At 38.3% G+C, this 21,572-nt stretch overlaps 1 long non-coding RNA gene across 5 annotated transcripts in view; it reads left to right on the forward strand.

The window, feature by feature from the left end:
* The window catches only part of LOC123573024 (uncharacterized), a 244,931-nt gene that overhangs the window by 182,366 nt on the left and 40,993 nt on the right, over nt 1–21,572 (forward strand). For 3 of the 5 annotated variants that reach the window (XR_010586267.1, XR_006697724.2, XR_006697727.2), the window contains one exon: nt 3,395–3,564. The exons of the other annotated variants lie outside the window; for them this stretch is intronic. This is a non-coding gene — a long non-coding RNA (uncharacterized lncRNA). The remainder of the gene's footprint in view (nt 1–3,394; nt 3,565–21,572) is intronic. 5 annotated transcript variants of the gene reach the window in all.

Consider the following 21,572-nt stretch of genomic DNA (forward strand, 5'->3'; position numbering starts at 1 on the left):
CTTGTCATTACTTCTTGCACCAATCAAACAAACAGTTGGTAATCATTTAATGGAAGTTCAGGTAAGTTACAAGGTGATTTTTGAATAGCCCAGCAGTCTTTGGCTATGGATTATACTTGAAGATCTTGGACGACACACTAGGTAGTTATTAAATGTTAAAAAACAGACACAAAATGAAGAGGTCTGTGTTGTGTTTTACTTAATTTCTTCTTTTGTTAGCATAGTAGAATCAAAAAGATGGTCGCTTCATTTGACCTCCTCTCCACGGGAATAGTAACTATAATGGGTTTAATTAACTATGTGGCATTGATGTAATTAGTTATCCTGGTGATTATACTTCTTTAATAAAAGCGCTTCATTTGAGATGCATTGGTGTTCTGCAGTGGCCGAGCCCTACACCTATATTTCATAACTGTCTAGACAGTGGAACTGTGTGAATATTTTACCAACAGCCCTTGAGAGAGGTTAGCTTGCATGGCTTAAGGTAATTGGGAACTAATGATTTTGCCCCTGGTTTCAGGCTCTTGCAGCAGAGAGCAGAGATGCTGTGGGGGAGGGGTGGCCGTTCATTTTGTGTACGCTGAAAGGGAGGGGGAAGGGCTGTGTTTTGGAAACCATATGCTCTTAGGAACTATTTCTCTTTAAGCTAGCAGTCAGAGAGACAGTATCACCAGAGGGAACTGGGGGTGTTTAATCTATGGGTGGACTGCATAAATACATTTCAATAAATGTACACAGTGTATAGGGACATATGCTCATATTAACAGGAATCCTGACTGTACACATGTCTATTAAGAAACATGCAGTACATTTCGGTATTAAAAGTAGATCACTGCTTAGATTTGGTCAGCAGGTGACTGTCAATGTCCCTTTCACACGGCTCAGTAGACAATGAAGTCAGGCTGTATGGAAAAAAATAGGGCAAATATAAAAGAAGAAACATAATGCAAAAATTACCATATGAAAATGTCAATAATAATGTCACAAGAAACCCCAAAGAAGAGAACAAAAGCAAAAAGATTATCTAGCTGTGCCCAGCCCCATCCACAGCAAACATGGTGTCTGAACCCCCTTAGTTTCCTCACTATTCAAACTTGGGTAATGGAAGGGGAGGGGGGAAGGATGGGGGTGGGAACAGAATGGTGTGGACAGAAGGGGGGTTTAGAAACTAGCTGAAGTAGATGCTGCTGAGAAATAATAGGCTCTGCAGATGATCTCTTTCGCAGGTAGAAGTGCTATTGCTTTTCCAGTCTGCTTCCTTTGACTCTCCTTCTTTTTTCAAAGCTATGCTTTCCCTGTCACCTCTTCCAGCAGCTCTTTATCCTGCAGAAGTGTGTACCCTCCCATCCGCATCTCTCCCGCTTTCCGCTTTCTCCCTGTCTAGAGACACACACTGAAATCACTGCAGGCATTTGCTGCTTCGTGCAGCATGGCAAGGAACACTGTGGGTCATTCTAACAGCCAAACCCATAAACAAGCACCACTGAAAAACCAAACAAATGGAGAAGAAGTGCCTCAGTGGAGGTACCTGCCAACAAGACTTGTTCCTTTGCCACGAGGGATGCTCCGGCAAAAGCCTCCATCCCTCATTAAATCAATAAAATCAAGTGTCCTTTATTTTAATCCTCTGCACTGTAATCCAGTAGCAAGGAGAGGGGCCCAGGCTTTTCATCTCATTGTTTCAAAACAGATCGTTTGGTTGGAATTGACAAAAGGTTCATTCCTTTACCTTTGTGGAAATGTCAGTAAAAAGGCAGGTGCTGGGCATTCGGACTCTTTTGCTTAGTAGAAGGAAAAAAGGAGTGTGTGGGGGGTGGGGGTGGTATTGGGGGTGGGAGGAGGGATCTGTGACAGGCTAACTACATGTACCAAAGCTTTCTAAGACATTTTGTTTAGCTTGATATTGTGCAGCAGTGAGAAGAGAGGTGGAATCTATTGTGTGCCAGCTGCATGAATCACCGGATTGAAGTCTAACAGCCTCAGATCCTCTTTTATACAGTAGAGGGGAGATTAAAGCAGGGAGCTCATATGTCACAAAATAGAGGTACAATGCAGTTCTGGCTTGCTTAGTGCACTTAGCCGGCGTTGGATCCAAATTTAGCCAAAGGGAAAGAACGTGCGCTGCTATCAGCCAGGGAGGTGACAAATGTTGAGCTGTAATATCCAAAATTCCTTTTCTGTTTCCAAAATGTCATCTCTCCTTTGTCAGCTTCATTATGATTGAATCTATGTATAGTCACAGACCAACTGGAAACAAACAAAAACACCCAAACCCTAGATAAATTATTCCACACCTGCATCTTCCTAAGCTGTGTAATTGATACAGAGCATAGAGAAGTTTTGTATCGGGACTGTAAACCACATTTATCTAATATATATTTGTCGAGTGCTATGGTAAGTGCATTCTGGAAGCTGAAAGGGATATACAAGGAATCTAATATATATTCTTCTACTCTCCAAAATCTGGCAGACTTCTTAAAGAGATAAGATAGACAGACAGACAGATAGACATAACCATATACACACCCTTTCGGAAAAAAAGCTGTGGGGCATTTTGTTAAATGTGGGAAGATGAAAAGTGCTGTAGAAATCAGAAGAAGTGAAACTTTTAGCTGAAACTTAAAAAAAAAAAATCGAATAGAGAGTGTTTGCAGTACTCAGTACTTTTTGGAATCTTACATGCCCTGCATCATGGAGCATAGTGTATTTTTATTTGTATCATTTCAATTTAATAGGTAAAGAAACTGAAGCCCAGAGAGGTAAGTAACTTTCCCAGAGTTATGCAGTTAATAAGAGACAGAGCAGGAATTTAAACTTACAACCTATTGCTGTTTTTGTTTTGTTTTGTTTTTATTTTTATTTGTTTGTTTGTTTTTTGAGAGAGAGGGTTTCACTCTGTCATCCAAGCTGGAGTGCAGTGGCATGGTATTGGCTTATGGTGGCCTCAACCTCCTGGGCTCAGGTGAATCTCCTGCCTTAGCTCCCCAAAGTAGCTGGAACTAGAGGTATGCACCACCACTTTAGGCTAATTTTTGTATTTTTTGTAGGGGTGGGGTCTCCACATATTGCCCAGGTTTATCTTGAATTCCTGAGCTCAAGTAATCTGCCCCCCTCAACCTCCCAAAGTGCTGGGATTACAGGCGTGAACCACCAAGCACAGCCCCCAACTATAATACGACTTAAACTACATCTGCAGCTCTCTTGGCAAGAGGCTGTAGATATGAGTCTACAATTTGTCTTTGAGGCCCAGTCCAGTGTCTTTCTGACAGTTCCCACTGCCTTTCTCCCCTTCATGTGGGCCTTCACCATTGATTCCTAAGATCTACCAAATTTTTACTGTGTTTTCTGCACCTATCACACCTCTACTATCTGCTTTTCTTTTTGCTTCATGGAGAAAACTTCAAGGAAGATGGAGAGCCATGTAGCCCTGGCCATCTACACCATCAAGGACTCCAATTACACCTGAGTGGTCACATCTGCTTGCTGACTGTGCTAGTCATCTCTTTCTCAGACTTCCAGGAGCCATTCCAGGCATTCTCTGTTTTCAAGCCCTCAATGCAACTGGTAAATGATCTCATATCTTAATAAGAACATCTGACATGTGATACCTCATCTTCACCTTAATAACAACTTCCAGCTCCCATCTCGGCACTCCCTCAGTACCCTGCCCAGAGAGGTAAGTAACTTGCCCAGAGTCACACAGTTAATAAGAGGCAGGGCAATACTTTAGACTTTGCCAGAAGAGCTGCCCCTCTCCAGCTTTTTCACACTAATTGGTGGGATCACTGACGATTGACTTTGGAGTTTGTATCCTTTTTTGCCCTCAAGATTTCCCCCACTCTATTTCTGAAGCTCTAGGTCTGTATACCACTGCTACAATCCTTATTCAAAATCTGAACTCAGAGAAGACCTGATAAACACAAGATTGTAAAAATCTTTTAAAAGACTCAGTATTTTTCTCAGTCTAAGAGCTTTTAATATTTGTTTAATAGGAGAACAAATCCACCTACCAAAGGACACATTTATGATTGCGGGGCATCAGACACCACTGTAAATGACTAAGATATTTGGGGGCAATGGTACTCAAAGCACATGATCTCACAGAGTAGGTCACCTCCTCTGTCAACATGTACATGAACAGCCTGCCCCGATGATCACCACACGGATAAATCTTCAACCTGAAGAGCTTTTTCCATTCCTTTTAGCTCAAGAAAGACGTCTTGTCATTTTTATCTGGCACTTTCTCTGGCTTTTAAAAAAATCTCTAGTTCTCCACTCTACACGAATATCTCCCTTTGCCTTCACTTCAACGATGCACAGGTTCACAAAACTTGATAATCCTTCATCTGATTCTGGTGCATATTCTAACAATTCTGTTTATTTCCTCTCTTTTACTGTCCACACTTTGAAGTACATATTTTAAATACCCAATTTCTCCATCTCTCAATGCCTGCTCATTCCTTAAAAGTTTGACTAACTTCAAATCAGCATAACTTGGGGAAATCTACTAAGTCCTTATTCTTCTCTATGTCTTAAAAATTTAACTCTTTTAACAATCCTGTCTTCTAGAATAATTATTCTTGATCCTACCAAACCCTCACCCCACTTTAAAACTAATTCTTAGAATGCTGCCCTATCATGTTGAAATAAATGCATTGGTGATATAATTGTCCTACTCACACAGTTTTAATAACTCAGCATAATGCTTTAACTATATACAAATGGATTAAAGTAATTTATGATAAAATAATATGCATCAATGCATAGAATCATCATTAATATGATACAAATGCAGATTGATACAAACGTGATTCAAATACCATGAACAGCACTATTATAAGAAATGTCAATTTTTGGACCTTTAAACAAGTTTGGTAAAGATTCAAACCAAGCAAACTAAAGAACGACATAATAGTTGCATTTCTGGGAAATTTGGTATATTTAATAACATGTAAAAATATTTGGATGTTTATGAATAAGTTAGGTCCTAGACTAAAGTCATTTTAAACAGATCTTTTTACATGTATGAATGTTCAGGAGTCATTCAAAAGTTTGTTTTGCTACAAAATAATACTTCTACACGTGGGACTGTCTGATATACTGCAAGATGTCTAGCATCCTTTCCTACTTCCCCAACACGAAATGTAAAAACGTCTTCCAGTATTGCTGTCAACCAAAAATTTCTAAAATACCTCTTAGTGGGTGGTGGTGAAGTACCTCTTGAAAACTGCTATTCTGTATTAGCTCAACTTTAGCACAAGTGGCATTCTTGTCTTCATTCCTGCATTTCTGATCCATCTTTTTCCTTTGGTGAGTTCTTGTCCCCTTTCTTCTAGGTAATTTTAATTGTAGACCTTCTTCAAGTCATGCTCCTTGGACATCTATTACTCCCTTTATCTTTCAGTTTCATTGACGCATGATGTATATACAATACAATTTACCTTTTTTTCTAAGTAGATTGTTTATTTTCTTATTATTTAGTTGTATAATTTTTAAATATATACTTGATATGTCGTTTGTGAGGTACATGTTTTGAAAATATTTTCTCCCAGATGGTGGCTTGTCCATTTCTATTCTTAATGATATCTTTTTTTAAATTTTATTTTTAATTTTTAACTTAGGTTCTGGGGTACATGAGCAGGTTTGTTTTACAGGTAACTTGTATATCATGAGGGTTTGGTGTACAATTTTGTCACTCCAAAAAGAGAAAGAAAGGAAGGAGAGAGGGAAGAGAAAAAGAAAAGATAGACAAATTTTTTTTTTTTTGAAATGGAGTCTAGCTCTGTTGCCCAGGCTGGAATGCAGTGGTGCCATCTTGGCTCACTGCAGGCGCCACCTCCTGGGTTCACGCTATTCTCCTGCCTCAGCCTCCCAAGTAGCTGGGCCTACAGGTGCTTGCCACCATGTCTGGCTAATTTTTTCTATTTTAAATAGAGACAGGGTTTCACCATGTTAGCAGGATGGTCTCGATCTCCTGACCTCGTGATCCACCCACCTTGGCCTCCCAAAGTGCTGGGATTACAAGAGTGAGCCACCACGCCTAGCCTACAATTTACCATTTTTAAGTGTACAACATATACTTCAATGCATGCAGCCATCCACCAACCAGAGTTATGATGTAGAGTACTCCTAATGCTTTGGTTTCCTCTGCCTCTTTCCACTCAATCTCCTCCCCACAAATCTAACCCCTTATGGACACTTATCATTTATCTGTGTCTAGAGTTTGACTTGTTCTAGAATTTCATATAAGTGGAATCATACAGCATTTAGTGTTTTAGGTTTAGCTTTTTAAATTTAGCATAATGTTTTAGATATTTATGCACATCATGAATATAGCAGTAATATGTTTCTGAGTGGTAATTTGTTTATGAATAGTATTCCGTTGTGTGATGTACCAAATTTGTTAATCCGTTCACTTGCTAATGGGCACTGGAGTATTTGTAGTTTGGCCTACAACAAATAAAGATATTCTAAACAAGTAAGAAATATATTTTCATTTCTGTTGGGTAACAGTACCCAGGAGAGGTATTGTTGGTGTATATAATAAGCATATACTTTATATCATAAGAAATGACTAAAGTATTTTCCAAAGTGTATGTACCATTTTGGATTCACACCAGCAATTTCTGAGCTTTAGTTATTCTACATTCTTACCACTTTGTTAGTCTATTTTAGTCATTCTTGTGGGTTCTTAGTAGTATTTCATGATAGCATTAATCTGCATTTTTCTAATGGCTACTGATGTTGAGCATCAGTTCATATGCATATTTTCAATTTATATAATTTTTTGGGATGTGTCTGTTCAAATTTTTGTCTATTTTCTAAGTAGATTGTTCATTTTATTATTTAGTTGCATAATTTTTAAATATATACTTGATATGTCATTTCTGAAGTACATGTTTTGAAAATATTTTCTCCCAGATGGTGGCTTGTCCATTTCTATTTTTAATGATATCTTTTTTTATTTTTATTTTTAACTTAGGTTCTGGGGTACACGAGCAGGTTTGTTTTACAGGTAAATTGCATATCATGGGGGTTTGGTGTACAATTTTGTCACCCAGTTAATCAGCATAATACCTGATAGGTAATTTTTTTATCTTCACCCTCCTCCCACCCTCTACGCTCCAGTAGGTTCCACTGTCTGTTGTTCCCTTTTTGTGTACATATGTATGCAAGGTTTAGCTCCCACTTATAAGTGAGAACATGTAATATTTGGTTTTCTGTTCCTGTGTTAGTTTGCCCAGGATAATGGCCTCCAATCTATGTTGCTGCAAAGGACATAATATTATTCTTTTTCATGGCTGTGTAGTCTTCAATGGTGCATTTGTACCACATTTTCTTTATCCAGTCTCCTACTGGCGGGCGTCTAGGTTGACTCTATGTCTTTGGTACTGTGAATAGTGCTGTGATGGACATATGCATGTACATGTTTTTATGGCAGAATTATTTATATCTCTTTGATATACCTAATAATGAGATTGCTGGGTTGAATGACAATTCTAAGTTCTTTGAAAAATCAACAAATTGCTTTCCACAATGACTGAACTAATTTACAATTCGCATTAGTAGTATATAAGTCATCCTTTTTCTCTGCAACCTTGCCAAAATCTATTACTTTTTGATTTTTTAATAAGAGCCATTCCAACTGGTGTGAGATGGAATCTCATCGTGGTTTTGATTTTCAGTTCTCTGATTATTAGTGATGTTGAGCTTTTTGTCATATCCTTGTTGGCCATACGTATGTCTTCTTTTGAAAAGTATATGTTCATGTCCTTTGCTCAGTTTTTAATGGAGTTTTTGGGGTTTTTTTTTTGCTTGTACATTTGTTTTAGTTCCTTATGGATGCTGGACATTAGGTCTTTGTGGGATGCGTAGTTTTCAAATATTTTCTCCCATTCTGTAGATTGTCTGTTTACTCCGGCAATAGTTCCTTTTGTTTTGCAGAAGCTGTTAAGTTTAATTAGGTGTCTTTTGTCAATTTTTGTTTTTGTTGCAATTCCTTTTGGGGTTTTTGTCACAAAATCTTTGCCTAGGCCTAAGTACGGAATAGTATCCCCTAGGTTATCTTCCAGAATTTTTATAGTTTTAGGTTTTACATTTAAGTCATTAATCCATCTTGAGTTGATTTTTGTATATAGTATAAGAAAGGGGTCTAGTTTCAATCTTCTGCAACTGGCTAGGTAGTTATCTCAGCACTATTTATCGAATAGGGAGTTTTTCCCCATTGCTTATTTTTGTCAACTTTGTCACAGATGAGATGGACATAGATATGTGTCCTTATTTCTAGGCTGTCTATTCTGTTTCACTGGTCTATGTGCCTGTTTTTGGACGGCATCATGCTGTTTTGGTTACTGTAGCCCTGTAGTATAGTTTGAAGTTGGGTAATGTTATGCCTCCGGCTTTGTTCCTTTTGCTTAAGTTCGCCTTGGCTATTTGGGTCTTTTTTGTTGTTTTTGTTCCATATTAATTTTAAAATAGTTTTTTTTCTAGTTCTCTGAATAATGTCATTGGTAGTTTGGTAAAAATAGCATTGAATCTGCCGATTGCTTCGGGCAATATGGGCATTTTAATGGTACTGATTCTTCCTATCCATGGACAAGGAACGTTTTTTCATTTGTTTGTGTCATCTATGATTTCTTTGAACAGTGTTTTGTCATAGTCTGAGTTATGTTGTAGAGATGTTTCATTTCCCTGGTTAGCTGGATTCCTCGGTATTTTATTCTTTTTGCGGCTATTGTGAAGACATTGCATTCTTGATTTGGCTCTCAGCTTGGGTATTCTTGGTGTACAGCATTGCTACTGGTTTTTGTACATTGATTTTGTGTTCTAAAACTTCGCTGAGGTTCTTTATCAGATCTCAGAGCTCTTAGGCAGAGACTATGGGGTGTTTTAGGTATAGGATCATATTGTCTGCAAACAGAGATATTTGGACTTCCACTCTTCCTGTTTGGATGCCTTTTATTTCTTTTTCTTGCCTGATTGCTCCAGCTAGGACTTTCAGTATTATGGTGAATGGGAGTGCTGAGAGTGAGCATTCTTGTTTTGTGCTGGTTCTCAAAGGGAATGCTTCTAACCTTTGCCAATTCAGTAGGATGGTGGTTGTGAGTCTGTCATAGATGAATGTCTCTTCTTATTTGTAGGTATGTTTTTTCAATGCCTATTGTTGAGGGTTTTTAACATGAAGAGATGATGAATTTTATCAAAAGCCTTTTCTGCATGTATTGAGATAATCATGTGGTTTTTGTTTATAGTTCTGCTTATGCGGTGAATCACATTTACTGATTTGCATATGTTGAACCAACCTTGCATCCTAGGGATGAAACCTACTTGATTAGGGTGGATTAGTTTTTTGGTCTTCTGCTGGATTTGGTTTGCTAATATTTTGCTGAGGTTTTTGCATCTATACTCATCCAGGATTTTGGCCTGAAGTTTTCTTTTTTTTAATTGTGTTTCTGCCAGGTTTTGGTATGACGATGGGCCTCATAAGATGAATTAGGGAGAAGTCCCTCCTCTTTAATTTTTAAATAGTTTCAGTAGGAATGGTACCAACTCTTCTTTATATATCTTGTAGAATTTGGCTGTGAATGCATCTGCATCCTGGATTTTTTTTTTTTAGTTGGTAAGCTTCTTATTAATGATTCAATTTTGAAGTCATTATTGGTTTCTTCAGGGATTCAGTTTCTTCCTTGTTCAATCTTGGGAGGTTGTATGTTTCCAGGAATTTATCCATTTCTTCTAGGCTTCCTAGTTTGTGTGCATAGATGTGTTCATAGCAGCTTCTGATGGTTTTATGTATTTCTGTGGGGTCAGTGGTAATGTTTCCTTTGTCATTTCTGTGTGTGTTTATTTGGATTGCCTCTCTATTTTTCTTTATTAGTCTAGTTAGTGGTCTATTATTCTTGTTTATTCTTTCAAAAATCCAGCTCCTAAATTTGTTGATCTATTGTATGGGTTTTTTTTTTTTTTAACTTTTATTTTAGGTTTGGGGGTACACATAAAGGTTTGTTACATAGGTGAACTCATATCATGGGGGTTACTTGTACAGATTATTTAATCACCCAGGTGATGCTCCTCTCCCTCCTGTCTCCCTCCACCCTAAAGTAGACTCTAGTGTCTGTTGTCCCCTTCTTTGCATTCATAATTGCTCATCATTTGGTTCCCACTTATACGTGAGAACATGCAGTATTTGGTTTTCTCTTCCTGCATTAGTGAGCTAAGGATGATAGCCTCCAGGGCCATCCATATTCCTGCAAGGGACATGCTCTTGTTCTTTTTTATGACTTCATAGTATTCCTTGGTGTGTATGTAGTACATGTACCACATTTTTTAAATCCAATCTGTCATTGATGGGCATTTAGATTGAGTCCATGTCTTTGTCATTGTGAATAGTGGTGCAATGAACATTCACATGCATGCATCTTTATGGTACAATGATTTATATTCCTGTGGGTATATAGCCAGTAATGGGATTGTTAGTTCTGCTTTTAGCTTTTTAAATAATCAGTATATTACTTTCTACAATGGTTGAACTAATTTACACTCCCACCAATAATGTATAAGTGTACTCTTTCCTCTGCAACCACACCAGCATCTATTATTTTTTGACTTTGTACTAAGAGACACTCTGACTGATGTTAAGATGGTACTTCATTGTGTGCTTTACATTTCTCTAATGATTAGTGATACTGGACTTTTTTCATATGCTTGTTGGCCACATGTATGTCTTCCTTTGAAATAGAAAGGAAAAACTGTTACCAGCCAATACAAAAACACACTTAAGTATGCAGAAAAGTAACACTATAAAGCAACCATACAAACAAGCCAGCATGCTAACCAGCTAACAATGTCCTCCGCCTACCTTTTAATGGGGCTGTTTGCTTTTCTCTTGTAAATTTGTTTTACATTCCTTATAGATGCTGGACGTTAGACCTCAATTTTTACTTTTGTTGAGATGACTTTTGGCGTCATTGTCATGAAATCTTTGCCTGTTCCTATGTCCAGCATGGTATTGCCTAGGTTGTCTTCCAGGGTTTTTATTGTTTTGGGTTATACATTTAAGTCTTTACTCCATCTTGAGTAGATTTTTGTACATTATGCAGGGAAGGGGAATTTAGCCCATTTGAATTCAATGTTAGTATTGATATGTGTGAATTTGATGCTGTCATTGTATTGTTAGCTGGTTAGCATGCTGGCTTGTTTGTATGGTTGCTTTACAGTGTTACTTTTCTGCTTACTTAAGTGTGTTTTTGCATTGGCTGGTAACAGTTTTTCCTTTCTATTTTTAGTGCTCTTTTCAAGATCTCTTGTAAGTCAGGTCTGGTGGTAACAAACTCCCTCAATATTTGCTTATCCCAAAACGGGTCTTATTTCTCTTTTGCTTAGGAAGCTTAGTTTGGTTGGATATTAAATTCTTGGTTGAAGACTATTTTTCTTTAAAAATGTTGAATATATACCCCCAATCTCTTCTGGCTTGCACAATTTCAGCCAAGATGTCCACTCTTAGCCTGATGGTGTTCCCTTTGTAGGTGACCTGCCCTTTGTCTCTAGTTGCTTTTAACATTCTTTCCTTCCTTTCTACCTTGGAAAATCCGATGATTATGTGTCTTAGGGATGATCTTCTTGTGTAGAATCTTGTAGCAGTTCTCTGTATTTCCTGAATTTGACTGCTGGCCTCTCCTGCAAGGTTGGAGAAGTTTTCATGGATGATATCCTGAAATATGTTTTTCATGTTGTTTGTTTTCTCTCCATCCCTTTCAAAGATGACAATGATTCACAGATTTGGTCTATTTGCATAATCCCATACTATATACTACTCAGATGTTTTGTTCATTTCTTTTTTTTTTTCTTTACTTTTGACTGACTGTCTTATTTCAGAGAGCCAGACTTCAAATTCTGAGATTCGTCTTTCTTCATCTTCAGCTCAGTTAATTTTGCTCTCTCTCTCTCTCTGTGTGTGTGTGTGTGCGTGTGTTTTGAGACTGAGTCTTTCCTTGTTGCCCAGACTGGAGTGCAGTAGTGCAATCTCGGCTCACTGCAACCTCCGCCTCCTGGGTTCAAGTGATTCTCCTGGGTCAGCCTCCCAAGTAGTTGGGGTTATAGGTGTCTGCCACCATGCCCGGCTGATTTTTTTGTATTTTTAGCAGAGACAGGGTTTCACCATGTTGGCCAGGCTGGTCTTGAACTCCTGACCTCAGGTCATCCACCCACCTTGGCCTCCCAAAGTGCTGGGATTAAAGTGTGAGCCACCATGCCTGGCCATTTTTGCTGTTAATAGTTGTGACTGCATTGTGAAATTCTTGTATTGTGTTATTTGGCCCTGTCCAATCCATTAGGTTCTTTTCCATACCAACTATTTCATCCTTCAGATCCTGTTTCATTTTATTATGCTTTTTAGTCTTCTTGGATTGGATTTTGCCATTGTCTGGAATCTCAATGGTCTTTGTCCCTATCCATATTCTGAATTCTATTTCTGTCATCCCAGCCAGCTCAACCTGGTTAATAAAGAGAACTGGTGCAGTTATTTGGAGGACATACGACACTCCAGCCATTTGAATTACCAGAGTTCTTGCATTGGTTCTTTCTCATCTCTTTCTGTGGGTGTTCCTTTAACTGCAGTGTTGATTGAATACATTTTTGAAATGTTTTCACAGGGCCGAGGCTTTGTGCAGGGTCTTTACTTGAAGCTGACTTATTTTCTGTGGTTTCAGAGGTAGATATGTTAGTGAGGTATTTTTGGTGTTGAAGCTGGGAGACTTGCTCAGTTGTGTGACTCCCCTATGTTTCTTCACAGTTGCAGTCATATGCCCCCTCAATGCTCTGAAAGCGTGGGTTCTTCTCCCGCTTGAGTGCTGGCTGTAGATCGCAGCTTTGCACTCCTGAGCTGTCCACTGCAGCTCTGAGGTGATCTCAAGTGTTTATGTTTCTTCCTCAACTTGAAGGCAGCAGAGGTCTTTTGCCTGTCCCCTGGGGGCTCCACCCCAGAGAGTGCAGGTGAGTAATCGCTCAGTACAATCTGCCCAGGATAGATGGTCTATACAGTGGGCCCAAGCCAGGGTTTCCCTGTCTGGTAATGAGCAGGGTGGGACCCATAGGAGATGGACTGGCCGCCTCTCTTTGGGTCGACTACAGTTTGTTTGAGATGTGTAAGGCACTTAGGGTCTTTGCTCCATTGTTAGTCCAAGGGTAGCCAGCAGTTCTACTACAGAGGCAGTGGCAGAGTGGGTTTTAGTTGCCCTTGTGGGCTCTGTCCAGCGAGTTGCAGAGCTTCTTCTTCATCTTTTTTTTTTTTTTTTAGATGGAGTCTCGCTCTGTTGTCAGGTTGGAGTGCAGTGGCACGATCTCAGCTCACTGCAACCTCGAGTTGCAGAGCTTCTACTGGCTCCATAGCTCTGGCAGGGGGTGGATGTAGGCCCAGTCCTGGAGGACCTGGTTGGTGAGGAGATATGGGAACAGTTATGGGAACAGCCTGGCCATTTTTCCACAGCGGTTCCTGCAGTATGCTGGAAGCCCACTTCAGTCTCTAGTCACCTCGGATTTTCCAGTACCTGGAGGTATCAACAGTGAAGGCTGCAAAATAACCAAGATGTTGGCCTGCCCCTCCCTCTTAGAACTCCATCCCAGGGAGGTACAGACTTGTTGCTGGCCTGAATGCACCTGTAGGAGGTGGCTGGAGACCCCGGTTCTGAGGTCCCACCCAGCGAGGAGGAACAGGATCCATGAGTGTGTTTGCAGTGGTGGCCGTAATGGCATGGGGGAGCAGGGTTGCACCTACAAAGAGATTCATATCAGGCTAATAGCAGAACTTTCAGCAGAAACCCTACAAGCCAGAAGAGATTGGGGGGCTGTACTCAGCATTCTTGAAGAAAAAACTGACAATCAAGATTTCCATTTCCCACCAAACTAATCTTCATAAGTGAAGGAGAAATAACCTCCTTTTCAGACAAGCAAATGCTCAGGGAATTTGTCACCACCAGACCTGCCTTACAAGAGGTACTTAAGGCAGTGCTAAATATGGAAAAGAAAAGTTGTTACTGGTCACAAAAACACACTTAAGTACATAGACCATTGACACTACAAAGAAACCACACAATCGAGTCTGCATAATAATCAGGTAACAACACAACAACAGCACCAAATCTGTACATATCAATATTAACTTTGAATGTAAATGGTCTCCATGCCTCAATTAAAAGGCAGAGTGGCAAGTTGAATAAAGAAACAAAACCAATTGTATGCTGTCTTCAAGAAACCCATCTCACTTGCAATGACACCCATAGGCTGAAAGTAAAGGAATGAAAAAAAAAATCTACCAAGCAAACAGAAGACAGAGAAAAGCAGGGGTTGCTATTCTAACTTCAGGAAAAATGGACTTTAAACCAACAATGATCAAATAGAACAAAGAAGGACACTACATAATGATAAAGGATTCAATTCAACAAGAAGACCTAACTATGGTAAATATATATGCACCCAAGACAGGAGCACCCAGATTCATAAAACGAATTCTTAGAGATCTACAAAGAGTCTTAGATAATCACACAATAATAGTATGAGACTGCAACACCCCATGACAGTATTAAACACATCAATGAGGCAGAAAACTAACAAAGATATTCAGGATCTGAACTCAACACTCGATCACATGAACCTGATAGACATCTACAGAATTCTCCACCCCAAAACAAAAGAATATACATTCTTCTTATCTGCACATGGTGCATACTATAAAATCAGCCACACAATTGGCCATAAAACAATCCTCAGCAAATTCAAAAACCTGGATTTATATGAACTATTAATACATTCCTGGACCCTAGTACAATAAAAATAGAAATCAGTTTCTCAGTGAAAAATCACAAACCATACAATTCAATGAAAATTTAAAAACCTGCTCGTTAGCTTCAAAGAATTTCTTGATTTCTTCCTTAATTTAGTGTATGACCTTTTGGGTAAACAACAAAAACAAAAATTAACAAGTTAATATCACACCTGGAGGACCTAAAAAAACAAGAATAAACCTAACCAAAAGCTAGCAGAAGAAAAGAAATAACTAAAAACAGACCTGAACTAAAAGAAATTAAGATACAAAAAATAATAATAATAAATACAATAGGTGGCCAAGATGGTCCACTAGAAGCAGCTAGTGTGCACAGCTCTCACAGAGAGGAATGGAAGGGCAAATAAATATAGCACCTTCAACTGAAACATCCATGCACTGGGACTAATCAAGGAAACAACTTGACCCTGGAAGAACAAAGAAAAGCAAGGTAGGACAACGGTCCACCCAGGAGCAACACAGAGCCAGGGGAACCTCCGCTGCCCAGGGAAGTGGTTAGTGAATGTGCAACACCAGGAACCCATGCTTCTCCCACAGATCGTTGCAACCCTTGTGTCAGGAGATCCCCTCATAAACTCACTCCACAAGGGCCTTCAGTCTAACACACAGAGCTATGTGAAACCTTGGTAGAGCAGCCACTCAGGTACATGTGGAGACCTGAGAGCCTTGGATACCCAGGCTTCCTAGCAAAAGTAGCCGCAACTCTGGCAAAGCAGAAGGTTAGATTTCCATACCCCTAGGAAAGGGGCTGAATCCAGGAAGCTGAGCAGCGATGGTCTATAGGCCCCACTTCCATGACACTTCACAGTTTGGGTGGCTTACCTTTCTAGTCTTTGGGCTTTGGAAAGTCCAAGCCAACTGGTGGTAGAAGTGCTCCTCCAGCACAGCACAGCTGCTCTACAAAAACATGGCCAGACTGCTTTTTAAAGCGGGTTCCCCATCCCATTCCTCCTCACTGGGTGGGACCTCCCAACCAGGCCCTCTAGGCACCCCCACATGTGTTCTCTGGCTGACAGAGATTTGAAATCTCTCTGGGATGTAGCTTTCAGAGCAAGGGGCAGGCCTCCATTTTTCCTGTTGGCCCAACTTAGCTGTCCCAGCCTTCAGGCTTTGGAAAACTCAAGCCAACCAGGGATGGAAGCATTCCCCCAGCAAAGCACAGCTGCTCTACAAAAACATGGCCAGACTTCTTTTTAAAGTGGGTGCTCAACCTTGTTTCTCCTCACTGGACAGTACCTCCCAGCTAAGGTCTATAGTCACCGCCACTGGCATTTTCTGGCTAACAGAGATTTGAAACTTCTCTGAGACAGAGCTTTCAGAGAAAGGGGCGGGCCACCATTTTTGCTGTGAGGGTAATTTAGCTGTTCCAGCCTTTGGCATTTGGAGAGTACAACCCAACCAAGAGTGGAAGCAGTTCCCCCAGCACAGCATAACTGTTCTATTATCCCTTTTGAGTTGATTTTTTAATGATATGGGTTAAATATTGAAATTGTTGTGATTGTGTTTATGTCTGTTCATGTATGGATAGACAACTATCATAAAGATTCTTCTTTCTCACATTGAGTTACCTTGGCACTTTTGTGAAAAATCAATTGACCCTATAGATCTACTTCCAGACTTTAATTTAGTCCCACTGGTCTATATGTCTAGCATTAGTCAATACCACAGTCTCTTACTTCCTGTAGCCTTATAGTAAGACTTGAAGTTAGGTAGTGTGAGTCTCCAATTTTATTCTCTTATATAAATTTTGGAATTGACTTGCCATTTTCTACAAAATATTCTGCATTGATTCTACTTAACAGTTTGAAGAGAACTGACATCTAAACAATCTCAAGTTTTCCAATCCATGAGTATATTATATCTCTGCATTTATTTAGGCCTTGAAAATTTTCCTTTAGCAATTACAAGTTTCAGCATACATATGTTTCCATGTATTTTGGTAAATAAATTTTCTAAATATTCATGATGATGGGCACTATAGTAGTAAATAGTAATTTTTAAAATTTCATTTTGTAATTGCTGGTTGTCAGTACATAGGAATACAAGTGATTTTTGTGTGTTGATTTTATGTCACACCGCCTTAATAAATTACTTATTTGTTCTAGGGGATTTTTAAAAATAAAATATTGAAGGTTTTCTGCAGAAACAATTTGGTCATTTGTGAATAAAGATAATCTTGTGTGTCTTTCTTTCCAATTTGTAGACTGTGTATTTCATTTTCTGACTTTGTCTCATTGGTTAAGACTTCCAATAGTGAATGTTGAACAGATGTAGTGAGGACAAATACCTTTGACCTGTTCCTGGTAATAGGAAAAAAAACATTCATCTTTTTGCTATTGAATATGATTTAACTGAAGGTTTTTCATAGATGCCACTTATTCACTTGAGTAGTAATTTACAGATAGCTTGTAAATCATAAATGGATGTTGAATTTTATCAAATGCTTTTTCTTCATCTATTGAGATGATTATATAGTTTTATTTTCTATATATGCCCTTGGATTACATTTAATAAAATATTGTTAAAGATTTTTCATCTATGTTCACTAGGGAGGGTAGTCTGATGTTTTCTTTATTTGAACATGTTACTATATTGGTGACAGAATAATACTGGCCTCACAAAATGAAACTTTCCTCTTTTGTTTTCTGGAAGTTTGCACAGAATTGGTATTAATTCTTCTGTAAGTGTTTTGTACAATTCCACAGTTAAATCACCTGGGTCCAGTGTTTTATTTTCTGAAATGTTATGAACTAACAGTTCAATTTCTTTAAAAGATATAAGGCTACACAAGTTACTGATTGTTTTCTCAACTGAGCTTTGGTAGTTTGTGCCTTTTAAGAACTTTTGCAAATTGATTGGTTTGATATTGTTCATATTATTCTTTTAATTCCATTTCCATGTTTGTTGGATCTGTAGTAATATCTTTTCCTTCTTTTATGATAAGGGTAGTTTGTGTCATTTTTTCCCCTGATTTGCATTGCTCGAGGGCTATTAATTTTATTGATATTTTCAAAGAACCAGTTTTTTATTTCTTTGGTTTTACTTTTGCTATCATTTTCCTATATTTTAATTTTTTTCTTTTATTTTTAATCATTTCCTTTCTTCTGGTTTCTTTTGTATAAACTTATTTTTCTTTTTCTGGTTTCTTACAATAGAAGCTAAACTCTCTGATTTGAGAAATCTCATCTCTTCTAATATAAGCTTCTAATGCTATAAATTTCTCTCTGCTGAGAATGAATGCTGTTGCTTTATCTACATCCTACAAAATGTTGCATGTATTTTTAATTTGCACTGAGATCAAGATATATTCACATTTCTCTTATGATATTTGTATTGGCTCATGAGGTATTTAGAAGCATTTATTTTTGTATTACCATATGTTTGTAGGTTTCTTCCAGTTATATTTCTATTATTGACTTTTGTAATTCCATTGTAGTCAGAGAATTTAATTGGCATAACTTCAGTTATGTTAAATATATTGATAATTGCCTTATGGACCCAAACATATATTATGAATTTTCCATTTGCACATGAAAAGAATATGTATTCTCCTATTTGGTGGCATGTGTATAAATATCCTGTAAGCTAAGTAGTTCTATAATGCTTTTCTAGTCTCTTCAATTATTACTGAGTTTTTGTTTACTTCTTCTATTGATTATTGGGAACAAAATATCGATCTCACAATGATACTTGTGAATTTGCCTATTTTTCTTTAAATTTGGTTCTTTTTTGTATTTAGAAACTCTGTTCAAAATTTAAGATTATCATGTTCCCTTCATTATTATAAATTATTTCTCTTTATTCCTAGTTGATTCCTTTGTTCTGAAATTTTTGTTTGATACTAATTTAGCCATTCAATTTTCTTTTGATTAGTGTTTGTATTGTGTAGTATACCTTTTCCCCGCTTTTAATTTTAACTTATATGTGTATACTAAAGTAGGCTTTTATAAACAGCATATGGTTGAGTCTTGCTCTTTAAATCCTATCTGACACATTTGCCTTTCAATTGGCATATTTGGACCATATTATTTCATGCGTTTATCAAGATAATTGGACTTAATCCATTTTACTGTTTGTCCCTTTTTCTACTTTTGCTCTCTTCTATTGGATTGATTATTTTCATGAATTTTGTAAATATCCAGATTTGGCTCATTAGATATATTTCTGCCTGAATAACTAAAACATATATCTTTACTATACTTCTGGAAATTAATTATGTCCATTTCTGCTTGTATGGAAAAAATACCTTTTCATTTTTTTGAGACAGAGTCTCGCTCTGTCACCCAGGCTGAAGTGGAGTACAGTGGCGTGATTTCGGTTCACTGCAACCTCTGCCTTTTGGGTTCAAGCGATTCTCTTGCCTCAGCCTTCAAAGTAGCTGGGATTACAGGTGTGTGCCACCAGGCCTGGGTAATTTTCATATTTTTAGTAGAGATGGGGTTTTGTCATATTGGTCAGGTTGGTTTCAAACTCGTGCCCTCAGGTGATCCACCTGCCTAGGCCTCCCAAAATGCTGGGATTATGGGGTTTTACCATGTTGGTCAGGCTGGTCTCGAACTCCTGACCTCAAGTGATCAGCCTGCCTTGGACTCCCAAAATGCTGGAATTACAGGCGTGAGCCACTGTGCCTGGCCAAAAAGCTTTTATTTTGTTGTTACTTCTGGATAATGTACTTGCTAGATATGGGATTCTATATTGACAGCTTATTTTTCCCCTTTGAATATTTTAATATTATCACTCCATTGTGCCCTTGGCAGTGTTGTTTTTGTGAGAAGTCTGTTGTCATTATTACATTTGTTCCTCTGTACGTAATGTGTCTCTTCTTCTCTGACTGCTCTTAGGATTTTCTCTTAATCACAATTTTTTGGGTTTTTTTTTTTGGCGATTTGATTATAAATTTCTTTGGTATAGTCATTTTCATATTTCTTCTTGGTGTTCATTGATTCTTGGATTTGTATAGTTATCAACTTTGAAAAAATTTTGGTCATTAGTTCTTAAAATAGTTTTCAAAGATTCCACCTCTGTTTCTAGTACACTATTTATATGTACGTTCATCTGCTTGACATTGTCCCTAAGTTACTACAGCACTTTAAAAAATATTTTTAGTTTTTTTGATACATTGTAGATATATGTATTTATGGGGTCCATAAGATGTTTTGATGTAGGTATGCAATGCCTAATAAGCAAATCATGGAGAATCCCTTCAAGCATTTATGCTTTGTGTTACAAACAATCCAATTATACTCTTTTGTTTTTAAATGTACAATTAAATTATTATTGACTATAGTCACTCTGTTGTGTTATTGAAGAGTGAGTTTTATTCATTCTTTCTATTTTTTTTTTTTTTGGTACCCGTTAGCTATCCCCACCTCCCCACACAGCCCCTAATCCAACCTTTCCCAGCCTCTGGTAACCATCCATCTACTCTCTATGTCCATAAGTTCAATTGTTTCTGATTTTTAGATCTCACAAATAAATGATAACATAAATGCTTGTCTTTCTGTGCCTGGCATATTTCACTTAACATAGTGATCTCCAGTTCCATCCACGTTGTTGCAAATAATTAAATCTTATTGATTTTTATGGCTGAACAGTGCTCCTGTAACAGTGCTCCTGTAAATGTACCATATTTTCTTTATCCATTCATCTATCGATGGACACTTAGGTTGCTTCCAAATCTTGGCTATTGTGAACGGTGCTGCAACAAACATGGGAGTGCAGATATCTCTTTGATATACTGATTTATTTTCTTTTGGGTATATATCTAGCAGTGGAATTGCTGGATGATATAATAGCTCAACTTTTAGTTTTCTGAGGAACCTCCAAAATGTTTTCCATAGTGGTTGTAGAAATTTACATACCCATCAACAGTGTATGAGGGTTCCTGTATTAGTCCATTTTCATGCTGCTGATAAAGACATACCTGAGACTGGGCAACTTACAAAACAAGAAGTTTAATGGGCTTACAGTTCCATATGGCTGGGGAGGCCTCAAAATTATGGCGGAAGGCAAGGAAGAGCAAATCTCATCTTATGTAGATGGTGGCAGGCAGAAAGCTTGTGCAGGGAAACTCCTTTTTATAAAACCATCAGGTCCTGTGAGACTTATTCACTACACAAAACAGCACAGGAAAGACCTGCCCCCATGATTCACTTACCTCCCACTGGGTCCCTCCCACAACATATGGGAATTCAAGATGAGATTTGGGTGGGGACACAGCCAAACCATATCATTCCACCCCTGGCCCCTCCAAATCTCTTGTCCTCACATTTCAAAACCAATCATGCCTTCCCAACAGGCTCTCAAAGTCTTAACTAATTTCAACATTAACTCAAAAGTCTATATTCCAGAGTCTCATCTGAGACAAGGCAAGTCCTTTCTGCCTATGAGCCTGTAAAATCAAATGCAAGTCAGTTGTTTCCTAGATGCAATGGGGGTACAGGCATTGGGTAAATATAGTCATTTCAAATGGGTGAAATTGGCCAAAACAAAGGGGTTACAGACCCCATGAAAGTCCAAAATCCAACAGGGCAGTGAAATCTTAAAGCTCCAAAATGATCTCCTTTGACTGCATGTCTCACATCCAGGTCACACTGATGCAAGAGGTGGGTTCCCATGGTTTTGAGCAGCTCTGCCCCTGTGGCTTTACAGTGTAAAGCCTCCCTCCCAGCTGCTTTCATGGGCTGGTGTTGAGTGTCTGTGGCTTTTCCAGGTGCACAGTGCAAGCTGTAGGTGG

The sequence above is a fragment of the Macaca fascicularis genome, chromosome 4 (genome assembly GCF_037993035.2).
Source record: "Macaca fascicularis isolate 582-1 chromosome 4, T2T-MFA8v1.1".
NCBI lineage: Eukaryota > Metazoa > Chordata > Mammalia > Primates > Cercopithecidae > Macaca > Macaca fascicularis.